The sequence below is a fragment of the Rhinolophus sinicus genome, chromosome 1 (assembly GCF_057876585.1).
Source record: "Rhinolophus sinicus isolate RSI-liver-muscle chromosome 1, RSI-T2T, whole genome shotgun sequence".
Taxonomy (NCBI): domain Eukaryota; kingdom Metazoa; phylum Chordata; class Mammalia; order Chiroptera; family Rhinolophidae; genus Rhinolophus; species Rhinolophus sinicus.
The window spans coordinates 117,997,237-118,009,385 of record NC_142501.1 but is presented as its reverse complement, the minus strand read 5'-3'; the positions used below and the strand labels follow the sequence as shown (position 1 = coordinate 118,009,385).

The 12,149-nt window shown below is 39.8% G+C and overlaps 1 pseudogene; it reads right to left on the bottom strand.

Moving 5' to 3' along the window:
* Window positions 1-2,728: 2,728 nt before the first annotated feature.
* LOC109454899 (phosducin-like protein 3) lies at window positions 2,729-7,813 on the bottom strand (annotated as a pseudogene).
* Window positions 7,814-12,149: the final 4,336 nt, after the last annotated feature.

Genomic DNA, 12,149 nt, shown 5'->3' with positions numbered 1-12,149 from the left:
CTAAGAGCAATTGGGGTTAATCCTTGCCTGACAACTGCAAGTGAAAACAGCTAAATAAGACAGTCCAGAGCAAAGTGACCTAGAGGAATCCTCTAGCTTCTGAGCTGCCAGCAGTTCAGGAAGCTGAGGTCTAGCTTCAGAGCGCCCTGTCGCAAATATGTGCTTGGATTGATAGTTTTCCAGAGTATATTTTATATAACACATGTCTCTTGAAATTCTGCACGCACACACACACACACACACACACACACACACACACACAGTTCTGTCATCAGATATCCCCTCTTAGTTACAAAACCGATTGGCAAAGGGTCTAAAAGTGCTGTGGTAAAGAAAACTTTCAACTTTGTGCAGTTGATCATTTCATGAATCCATCTGACTACAGTTCCCCTATCATTTCCTCTTGAAATGTGGCACTTTGGAACTGTTACACCACACTGTGTATTACACCTGTATGCACCTATAGCATTATTTCTCTGGCCTTTATTTGTAATCTATCCCCTTGGCAAAAGATTTCTGTACTACATGCCATCCCTCTCTTTTACTTGCTCCCTCTGGTAGGTTGTGCCATGCTCTCATAGAGTGAAGCTCAAGTAGATTGCCTTGTTGTTTTGCAGTTCTTCAAATATTCTTCCCTGTGTACAAGTCCTGTCTCTTTAGTCAGATCATACCTTCACCCAGGACACCGCCAGTGCACTGCTAATGGTAGGGACTACACAAATGCCTGCTAATTAGAAGAGCTCGTTTTTTCATTCAACAAATATTTATGATGTGATTGCTATGTGTTAGACACTCTAAATAGTACTTATAACAAATCAATGAGGAAAGCGGACAAAGACCCCTTCCCTCATGAAGTTTATTTTCTAGTAGTGGAACCAAATAATAAATATTGGACATAATAAGGAAATTGACAATAATTATGTCCACATGGTCTCTTCACTGAGATATAATTACATATAACATTGTGTACGTTTAAGGTATGCAGTGTGTTGATTTGATATATTTACAGACTGCCATATGATAACCACTGTAGCTGACACCTCTCTCACATCATATAATTATCATTTCATTTCTCACATTTGTCAAAATGGCTACCATCAAAAAGATGAAACAACTGGTGGCGAGGATGTGCAGAAAAGGCAACCCTAGTGCATTGTACATTGGTGGCATTGTAAATTGGTGCAGCCACTATGGAAAACAGTATGGAGGTTCCTCAAAAAATAAAAATAAAAATACAACTACCATATGATCCAGCAACCCTACTATATATATCCAAAGGAAATGAAAACAGGATATCAAAAATATGTTTGCACTCCCACATTTATTGCCGTATTATTCACAATAGCCAAAATACGGAAACAACCTAAATTCCATTAACAAATAAACGGATAAAGATTTATGTACAATGTACTTGTATACATTGTATTTATATACGATGGAGTATTATTTAGCCACGAACAAGGAGGAAATCCTGCCATTTGCAACAAATAGATGCACCTTGAATGTACTATGCTTAGTGAGATAAAACGAAGATAAATATTGTAGGATCTCATTTATATGTGGAATCTAAAAAAGAGAACAGAAAAGTGATTACCAGAGGTTGGGGGTGGGGAAACGAGGGATCTTTTCCCCCTTGTATTAACTCTTTAATTAAAATTTTCCAAAACATCCTTCAAGGGAAATCGTTACACAGAGAATGTTTTTATCAGCAGCGATGGCTCTCATGTATGTTGAAAAAAACTCACTGACACAGACACTTCTGACAGATAAAATGGTCACAGCTGTTCGTCATTCTTTGAATTATAGCAAAAACAAATTTTACAGTATAATCTAAAAGAACTCTGTGCTCTCTCTGATTCAAGAATCTGATTCTTAAGTTTCCAACCAGCATAAGTACTACATCATTCAACACAAATATCAAGGAATATCTCCTCTAAGCATTCTGTTAATGTCAATGTGGCAAGAAGTGATAAATGCTAAGGACTCTAGTCAGAAAACATCTTGATGTTTTTATCGATTGAGATTAAGTTTATTTATTTATATGTGTGCTTATACCTGTTATTTCCAAAATAATTTAAGGTGGCCTTTGACAGTAATCGAGATTAGCTGATATCTCAACAATCTCAGACACAAAATTATTTTAACTAGAAGAAAATATTTAACCTAAAATGGCAATAAATTGAAATCTTTCAGTTATTGCTTTAGTAAGACAATGTATGTTTTATAAAAATTTTGCCTATTTCTCCAAAATAGGATAAATACTAAGATCTTTCCTGTCAATCGTTACTTTATTTTGAGTTAATAAACTTGTTGCTATCTTTATAAAAGAATAAAAATAAACAATTATGTAACTGCAAAGCTTAGTTGCAATTTTCCACTGTAAAATTTATTCACATTATTATTTTTTAAATTCAATATTCCTTTGCCTATAGTTATATGTGACTAAACAGTGAATCGTTTTACAGTTCCCTTAAAATATAGGTGAAGAAAACATATGCATACATTTGCCATACCGACACATGGCTTTTATTTTTTAAGGAATTGTTATTAATTTCAAAAGAGGGTTCCATGAAATTTAATAGGATTCCCAGCGATGATATTATGTGAGATCTATGAGATTTGAAACATAATTATAAAAGGCTAACAAGCAAAGGACTCAATCCTACTTTTCCATTTTTAAGAAAATCCAGACCATCTGTCACATCCCCTTTGGCAAGTTCCCGCAGCCTCAGTCACCCTCCGAGTCCCTGCCCCTACTCAGTGGGGACAGAGCCCTGCACGGAGGACAGCAACACATCTTCCATTGGTTTCTTAGGGTTTCCCTCCAGGTCTGTCTTGATTGCTCCAGACTCAGAGAATTTCCACTTCAACTCATCCATTGTCAGGTTCATGCCACCAAACACCAGATGCTCGATCAATTGAGCCTTGATATAACCTTCAAGGTAAACAGATATTGTGGGCAGATTCCTGTGAGGGTAATTGGGTGTGCAGGTTGTTGAAATGGCTTTGATAAATTTGACCCCAGGAAACTTCCTGGCAAGTTCCCTGATTTATCGGGGCACAGAGGGAAATCCCTTGTTTGTAAAGGTGCAAGATTACCCACAAGCCCTCTCCAGCTTTGGTAACTTCTCGAACATAATCCTTTCCTGAGACGTCCAAAACTTCTCCAAATTTATTCTTCAGTTTAGTTGCTTTCCACTTAGCCAGTCTTTGTTGTCTGTATGTTTCAACAGCTCGTTCATCTTCCTCATTAAATTCATCTTCATTCTCCTCCAGTTCTTCCAAAGTCATGTCTTCAAGATGGACTGCTGAACGACTCGCTGCTCCTCCTCCTCTGCCTCCTTTTCCAGTTCATTCAAACTTTCCTTTGAAGGCAGGATTCCTTTTCTGTGTAAGATACGGTTCCACTGGGTGTCTGAGTTGGGGTCCTGCGTCTTGTTGCAAATAACTCAAGCCAGGTGGGCCGCGATGCCACCGTCCCTCACCTCTCTTCCACACACACCAGGGATTTGTTCTTAAAGGTGCAAACCTGCAACTAGAAGATAAATTCTGGAGACCGAATGCACAGCAGCGTGATTCGAGTCACACGTTATTCCTTCGTGACACTTTCTTTGACTGCCACTGGCTCCCATTTTGGGTCTTACAGAGCGAGCCCTGTTTCTTGCCTTTTGAGCACTTCTTTCAGTTTGTAGTTTTAGATTTGAAAGCGTGACTAGTAGATTAGTCCCCCATGTGCAAACAAAGACTACAGGGTTTTCATCACCAGACTTTAGAGCTGTCCTCGAATGCAATGTATGCTAACAAATGTGTTTTTTTGTTGTTGTTGTTGTTGAATGAATACAAAGAATGGATGTAAGTAAATTTATTAAGAAAAAAGTGATAGGATTTCCATAGAAGTTGAATGTAGCTGACTCGATTGTAAACTGCTTGTAGCAAGAAAAACTCTCAAATAATAGTTATTAACTAGGTTATTAACTACACAGAACATAGATGCTCACTAAGTATTTGGAGGCGAGCATGAAAAAGAAAGAAAAAAGAACATAAATCCATGTAGCACAACATTTGACTCATCAAATAGTTTTAAGTCTAATTTTAAAATTATACTAAGCAGCTATGTGCCACCCTACTGAAGTTAAAACGTTTGTGTTTCTGAAATAAGATAATATGTTTAAAATGTGGAACCAGCTGACTCTTAGTGTCGAGCTCTGAAAATTAGTCCAAAATTTCACTTTGGAATTACATTGTGTTTTTTCAGAAAGTGAAGGAGAAAGAAAAAAAAAAATACAAGAAAACATATTTGATGAACTCTTCTTCACTCAATATTGTCCAGGCAAAGGGGAAAAAAGGGAGTGTGACAAGGGGGTGACGGTGGGATTCAGGGAGCCAACAAGAGACCGTCTGAAGAGAAAATAAGCTTAGAGTAGTGGGTACAGGTAAAAGACTGGAGAGAAAAATCACAAACAGAACTAAAACAAGTATGTGTAAATGCAGACAGGCTCATTGAAATAGGAAACCTCAGTAGAGCGCTCTTAAAGAAAAGAATGGCTTCCTTAATTTATGCCTGCCTCTAAGAATCTTTTCAATGCAAGTCCTAAAAGTATAAAGGAATGACATTTGTAAAAAGCATCCTGAGGTTTTGTTTGTTTGTTTCTTTTTCTGAAGAATATTGCCAGATTAAATCCAAGATGCTATCAGAGCTCGTACTGACACAGCTTACAAAACGGACCAAATACCCAAGGATCTAGCCAGGCACACACAGCGTCTCTGTAACCTAAGGATAACCATGAATTCAGCTGCATTTCCATACTGTCGCCATCCGTCTTGCAAAGGTGGTTACAAATCACTCTGCCAGTAGAAATTGCAGCTTAAAGGTCAGATGAGTAGGATATTTCTGTCAGAGGACAAGTACAAGCTAAGTCAGTAGAAGTGTCCCCTTTGCTCACCCTTATATTTTGTGTCGGATTTTTATTTTTTTTAAACATAAGGGAAATTCTGTACCTCTAACTGTAGTTTTCCAGCTTCAAGTTAAGAAGCAACAGTTAGACTAGAAGCCGCAGTGGGTATGAAGCCTTTAAAAGTTTGGGGTTAAACATTGAATAATGTGAACGGATGCTTGAGTCATACTTCTGGTGCAGTCAGGTGAAAGGCCCCTGAGAGGACCAGCTTCTGTTGGGGAGAAGACAGAAATATGCACATGGCCCTAAGGCACAGGGACCACAGTCTAAGATGCCAGGAACTTTTGACCAGAGACTGGCTGGGGACCCTAGGGTCTCATGACTGACCACTCTGCTGAGCAGCCCAGGACTTGAAGATCAAGGGCATTCAGGCTTCTCAGTGCTGCCAATTCCCACAGCTCCCCCTCCATGATCTCTTTACAGGCCTCCCACACTCCCCAGCTGCCACTGTGAGAACACAGCACAGTATTCCCTCTCTGTGTGTGCTTTCCCAAAGCCCAGAACCTTCCCCACCATCCTCCCTGCCAACCTGTCGACATCAGAGCCAGTTTTCCCCCCCTCTTCACCAGCCCCCAACACTATATTCCCGTCTCTCACCATCGTTCAGCTCAGGGATCAACTCTGTAAATGTGCCTCGTCTTGTCCTTTAAATGAAGCCTGGGGATCAGGAAGCCACAGTACATCTATCTGTAGGAGGCAGAAGAAGGCTGGTGGCCAATTGCCAGTAGGTCCAGCATATCCTGACATTCATACCAACAAGCGGCCACTGCTTCAGAGAATGTGACACTTAAAACAAGGAGTTAGGAAGTCTGGATAGTCCTCGAATAAACTGGCTACAGCCTGTCTTTGTAAGCGCTGAGAAGTCCCTAAGCTTAACTCTAACCCCTTCCAATCAGAAAATTTTCAATTCCCCAATAGCTCCTCGGGTCAGAATTCTGTGCCTCCCACTCTCCTGGCATGACCTTGTCACTTGAGTGGACTTGTCACAGAACGGGGACCTGCCCTTGTGCTTACTAGTTCATCAGCTGGTTTATTCATCTTCTTGTTAGTCACGTGATGGACCCATTTTTCTTTCCATTCACTTCTCCGCAGATCCCTCCGTCAGTCATTTCTGTAGATTTCTTTTATTGTTTTTGTTGTTATTGTTTTGATTGCCAACTATGTGCTAGACCTAATTTCTGGATATAAATGAGTAGGCAAAATAGTTGTATTTTCTGTTCTCACAGAGTATATAGTCCAGAGTGAATGAGACATTTAATCAACAAGAAAAATGTCAAAGATTATAAAATGCAAAAGTGCTCTGAATGAATCCAACATATTAGAAATCTGTCCTTATTCATACGATGTCGTTCTTTAAAGATTGAGCTGCAGATCTTGTCGCTTAATATAAATTGGCCTTGAGTTGGAGACCCAGAATCTACATTTACGCAGCTATGATCTTTGAAAGACTGTTCAAGATCAGAAATTCATGCGAAGGCTGAGCAGGATAGGAGCCATCTCATAGGTTTCCTGAATGTTCAAAACATATTATGTGTAGGATACTCCTTGGAAATAGTTACAGGCCTCTAATCCTTTCCTCTCTCATACTTCAAAACGCATTCGTCAATACTGCATACCGTTTATTTTGTTTTCGTTGTGCGTTCATTCAAGGTTTCCAGTGTCTGGAATCTCTGAGAAATAAATTCTAACTTGGCACCATGAGAGGCCATCATTAATTCCCAGTTAAGGAAAAGAAAGTGGAAAAAAAAAAGAGAGCTGAGAGAAAGCAAGACAACCCCTGGAACCAAGCAGTGAGATGTAAACAGCACCCAAGGCCAGCACTCTTCTGAGCAGCTGGTTCTCATAGCGCTTTTACGTGATTCCCTGACAGTCGTAAATTCTTGGTGAAAGTCCTAGTTTGGTCTCCCATCTGCTGTGGGGTCATTAGTGGCCCGCAGCCTTGCCGTGTGAGGGCGATGTCTTGCTAGTCAACAGCAAGAGGTAGCAGATTTGAAGAGCTTTGAGGGGCTGGTTCCTGGGCACACGCGAGGAAGATCCCTGGGCAGCGCTACAGAGAGCCCTGGGTGGCCAAATGTCTGGAAATTAGATGGTCTAACCTTGTTTTTCTGTCACATGCTGTTGAGGCCGGAGATTTTTAGTATAAGTATAATGTCCTTGTTTTTCCTCAAATTCCTCTACAGTATGTTGGGGAAAATCATCATTATCACCTCCCGCTGGCATGTCACTGAGTATGGTTTTCTAATTTCCCCAAGGACACACCACGGACATGGAATGCAAGCGTTCTCTCTGGAGGTGCCATGTGCCTCACGATCACTCCCACAACTTTGGTAAGTCCTTCCTAATAATTAAAAGGGTGTTGGGAAGGTGGACAAGCCCCGTGGAATTAGCGCTCCACTGTGCTTTTCCAAGTTCTCTCGTTGTGCTTTGCAATCAAATCAAACTACTGTTCATTTCCAGACCAAGGATACAGTGTTCTGGGAAACAATGTTCTTAGCCCTGTTCCCCGCGGATGAGTGTGTACAGATCACAAATAGAACCGCTGCTGGTAATGGTTGCTCATCACCCTGCCGCTTCATAGCCTGTGGAGCTGGCAGGAAAGCTGCTGGGCGTGACAACGTAGGTTCTCTGTTAGATTGTGTTAAAGCTCGAAGACCATATACTAGGGTGGTTTCAGATTCCTCCGGATGCCTGAGCTCCTGAAAGTTACAGGGTGTGGGACTCCATGAAATGTTGCCCAGTGGACTAGCAACAAAAATGGAGCAATGGCGCATGTGTGCTCTGTTAAGATCACAGCCCAGGTGTCCCAGCACATACACAAGCTGAGCCTGGTCAGCTTCCAGGTTTTTGTCAACTTTCATTCATTACTTATTTGTTGATTTAATTCTTGTTATTAGACTGATGGTCATAAGCATCAAACACTGAAGAAAATTGATGGAAGAAAAACTTAAATGAGAGATTTTTATACACAAATTTGTTACTGTTTTTTTTCTTTTTCTTTCCTTTCTGTGAATCAGGAGGAGACCACCATTACTTGATTTTCTGGAAAAACAAAATAATCACAATCTAGCTTTCAGAAGGTGTATTTTGAGGTCATTTCTGTTGAATCAATTATAAGTTGACTTCAGAAATGTGTAATCTAGAGAAGGGTGAGTTTGAACTTGTTTTTCTTGGGACCTAAATGGTCTGTCAATTAACTGTTAATAGCAAGAGTGAAAAGAAAATTCTTCACCTGCTTAAGATTCATAATTTTCCAAGCATATTAGACATGCTTTCATGTGTCACTTGCGAGCTATTTACCCAAATGTCTTATATGTTAATCTTTGAAAAGACATTGGTCTTAGGAAAGATATGCTAAACTCCACTATCTCCTTTCCTTATCTTCTTCCTTTACCCTCTCCCCCTTCTCCCCTTAGAAGAATCATTACTCAAACCCCAGTGCCTCTCAGAAGACAGTTTGAGAACTACCCAACAGTTTTCAAATTTCTCAACACTTGTTGCATTGTGCATTTAAAATGCAGTTCATGTTCATGTTACAACCTGTTGATCTGTTAACTGGAAAATATCAAAGGCTGTTCACTCTAATCTATAGACCGGTTGTTAGATTGTAAACCTGAATGCAGGAGTCATAGTAATCCTGCTGCCCATGGTAGCACTTATGCCTCACACACACTAGTGTTATTGTAATATTGTAGCCTTATTGTCATATTGTAGTTTTATAGTCAATCAGTAACAGTAATAATAACAGCTAAGACTTACAAACTTTTTGGTATATCCTGGACCCTCTTTGAAGCACTTGATACACATTCAAACTTAATTCTCAACAACCAGGGAGGCCAGTACTATTATTACCCTAATTTATAAATGAGAAAACCCAGGCATTGTGAGGTTAAGTGACCCTTTGAAGGTCAGTAACAGGAAGGGTAGGTTTCAAGACCAGGAAGCCTGGCTTCCAGACCTGTGTCCTTCATGGTCACCGAAATAAAATGGCACACCTTATAAGAAAGTTTTATGTGATCTCAGCTCTTCTCCAACTGCTCCCATATTTGCATGACACTTTTATATCTCTCCGAGAGCTTCTGCATATTTTCTCTTATAATCAAGTTTTCAATTGACCAGAGTCTAGATCACTACAAATCTTTCCACTTTTCCAAGAGCCATACTTTGCATTTCCCATAAGTCAGACCCAGTTTTTACTTATTTGATTGGGATGAGTTTGATGTCAGTAGCTGACAGGCTGAAGGATTTATTTACCAGTCTACTCAGGCTGAGGCAACATCACTCGTAGATTTTTGGCTGGGTTGTTCTCTGCTCCCTAAAGTTTAACTGGCATAAAACAAACAAACAAACAAACAAACAAAAACCAGTAATCAGCTTTAATGAGCAATTTATATAGCTACTCTTACCCCTTTTTGCTTAATGTTATAAATTTGCACTCTAAAACTATTATGGCTGACGTGTCATGGGAAAAGAACACAAAACTGACGTCTGGAATCCTAAAAAAAGCAAAGCTCAAGATTGAGCCTCTGTTATTGTGGGGCCTTCTCTAACTGCTTCCTCTCCCAGTAATAATGAGACGTGTTTGAATAGCTCAAAAATATGTAATGGGGTCACAAATTTACCCACCCTGTAATTTGAATGTGCAAAGATAATGTAGGTCCTATACTTCTCTGTATATGTCATCTTTCTTGTCTAATGTCTACCTGTTTTGGTAGAGGAGGAAGACAAAACAAAAAGCAAAACAAAAAAAGCTTAGCACAGGCTGATATAAAACAAGGTGAGACAAAATACTCTCCTCTGTTTCTTTAGGTTTAACTGGCTTCTTTGGACAACTGTGGAGTGTTTCAGATTCCATGTTCTCCTTGCTCTTTTCCAAGATGGCAGTCAAGAGTATGGGGCAGGATCACAACACCATGGAACTGGGAAGCCTGGGTGGGTGTCATAAATGATGTAAACTTAGGTTGACTTTGGTTTGGCTTGGCCAGTACTCATACCGGGTAATCTGTTGATCACTGTTACTGATATATTTGCGGAACAAACTCTTAGTATATGGTTTTCCAGGGTCTTGGGACTTTAGAAAACCCTCTCTGATGACTCAGCCTCCCCTTGGCCTTCATAAGTGTTGAAGACTCCTTTGGGTCACTGCCACATTTATCACATGGGCCCTGGTTTATGTTGACCACCCCAAAGCCTTAGCTTCCCCTCATCATGGTGGGATTCTTAACAGGTCCCCTGCCTTTCACCTCACTACCTATGCACACAAGAAGCAGGGAACCAACCATTAGCAACTTCAATGTTCAGTTTTTCTGCCATGCCCACTTGAGTATGTTGGGGCCATATGAAATGAGCTCAGGGCTCTCTGTACTAAGGCTTTCCAGAAATAGCTAACTGGAAAATAACCCCTCGGTTTTCTGTGTCCCCCTTGACCAGTGTAACTGACCTCCTCCTCATGCGGCGGTTTCCAACCCCACACTGCATATACCCACACATGTGTTTGACTGCCTCCCACTCTTAGTTGCTTTTTTCCTCCCCACAAACAACTGGCGGGGAGGGGAGATATTTTTACCATCTTCTTTTGGCCTGGGTAGGACAGTTCCCGAAATCATATCCTCCCTCTTCCAAGATTACATCTTCTTTCCCTCCATCCCTGAAACTAAAGTGCTAGACTGACTTGGAGGAGAGAGAAACCAGCTGAATGGAAAGGAAACATGAAGAGGGAGATAATTAAAAGGAATACTTCAGTTACAAATGTGTTTTAACTAATTGGGGCATTTATCATTTTTCATGGCTATTTGCAATCAAAATTACATTGATTCTGAAAATACATGGCAACTGGTGAAAATGGTCATTATTTTAAAACTATTAGGCAACAGTATGGCTTTGCAATTTTAATTTAAAAATGATAAAGTTGGCGTGATTTATTCTCTGTACCCTCAAATCATAGAATATTAGAACTATAATAAGAAAGAACTAATATTTATTGAATACCTGGTATACTCTAGGTACCTTCAGACAATGTGTGTGTTTGTGGGTGTGTGTATGTTTGTGTATTATTTAATCCTCATACAAAAGTTACAACCAAACTTTGAACAAATTTATTTGTTAGCATCTGTAAAATTTTTAAGTAATTCTCTAATGAGGCAAATAGCAAGAGGCAACCAGCAAGAAGACAAAAGGGCGGGCTTAAAGAGTGTTTTAGAAATAGGGATTTGAAAAGACAAAAGGAATGTATAAGTACAATTGCTAAAATAGGTATACTATTCGTTAACATTCTATGCCTTATCAATTTCAGAAGTTAACCTTTAATCTTACTGGGTTGGAATTATCTGTGTTTTTGTTATAATTTAATATTCTAACAACAAAATTACATGTTCAGCAGGGCTATCATAAAATGCTCCGACATAATATACAAAGTTAAGTACTCATCATTTTGACTATTTTTACTTTTGAATAATATTTTATTTCAGACTGTGCTATGAGTTGTGTAATGGTTTCTCCATTTTGTTATGAAGAAGCAAGCACAATAAAGACAGAAAAACGGACCAAGGACACATGGCTGACCACTGTTGGAAGACATTTTTTTCATAGATCTCTAGCATTTCTGCATGTCTTATAGGCAGAGCCTTTTGTCTGGACCATCTTTCCAGATATCTGCATAGTGAACTGTGTTGGGTGATGGAGATAATATCTCCTTCCAGAGCAAAGGTTGGACTATTTGCTGCCTGTTATAAAAGCCTGGGGTTTCCTAAGTTCAGGGTTCCTCTCCCACATCTCAGTACACTGCCTATGCAGGTATCACTTGGCCATTTTTATGTTCCCCTGTAGTAATTAGGGATCAGAAAACTGGGACAAGATACTGATGATACTGTAGCCCTTTCTATTGCTGTTAGTAAAACATTGTTCTTTGTCACTGGCCTATGAGTCTTGTGTCTTTGGCCAGCATCTTTGAAACTATGGCAGGTTGACTTATTATGTAAAATCTCAAATCCTTCGCAGTTCCTGATATCCACCGGTAGTCAGAACAAGAACTAGAACTGGTAGTCAGAGTTCTAAACTTCCATGCCTGTATTCCTTAGGTCTTATTTTTGGGGAAATACGGTACTTTACCATGACCAACCTCAATTTCTTGCTTGTGTACCTTCTTTCCCAGTCTAGTTCCTCCAGAAATTCTGAGTGATCTGTTGTCTACTGTTTACA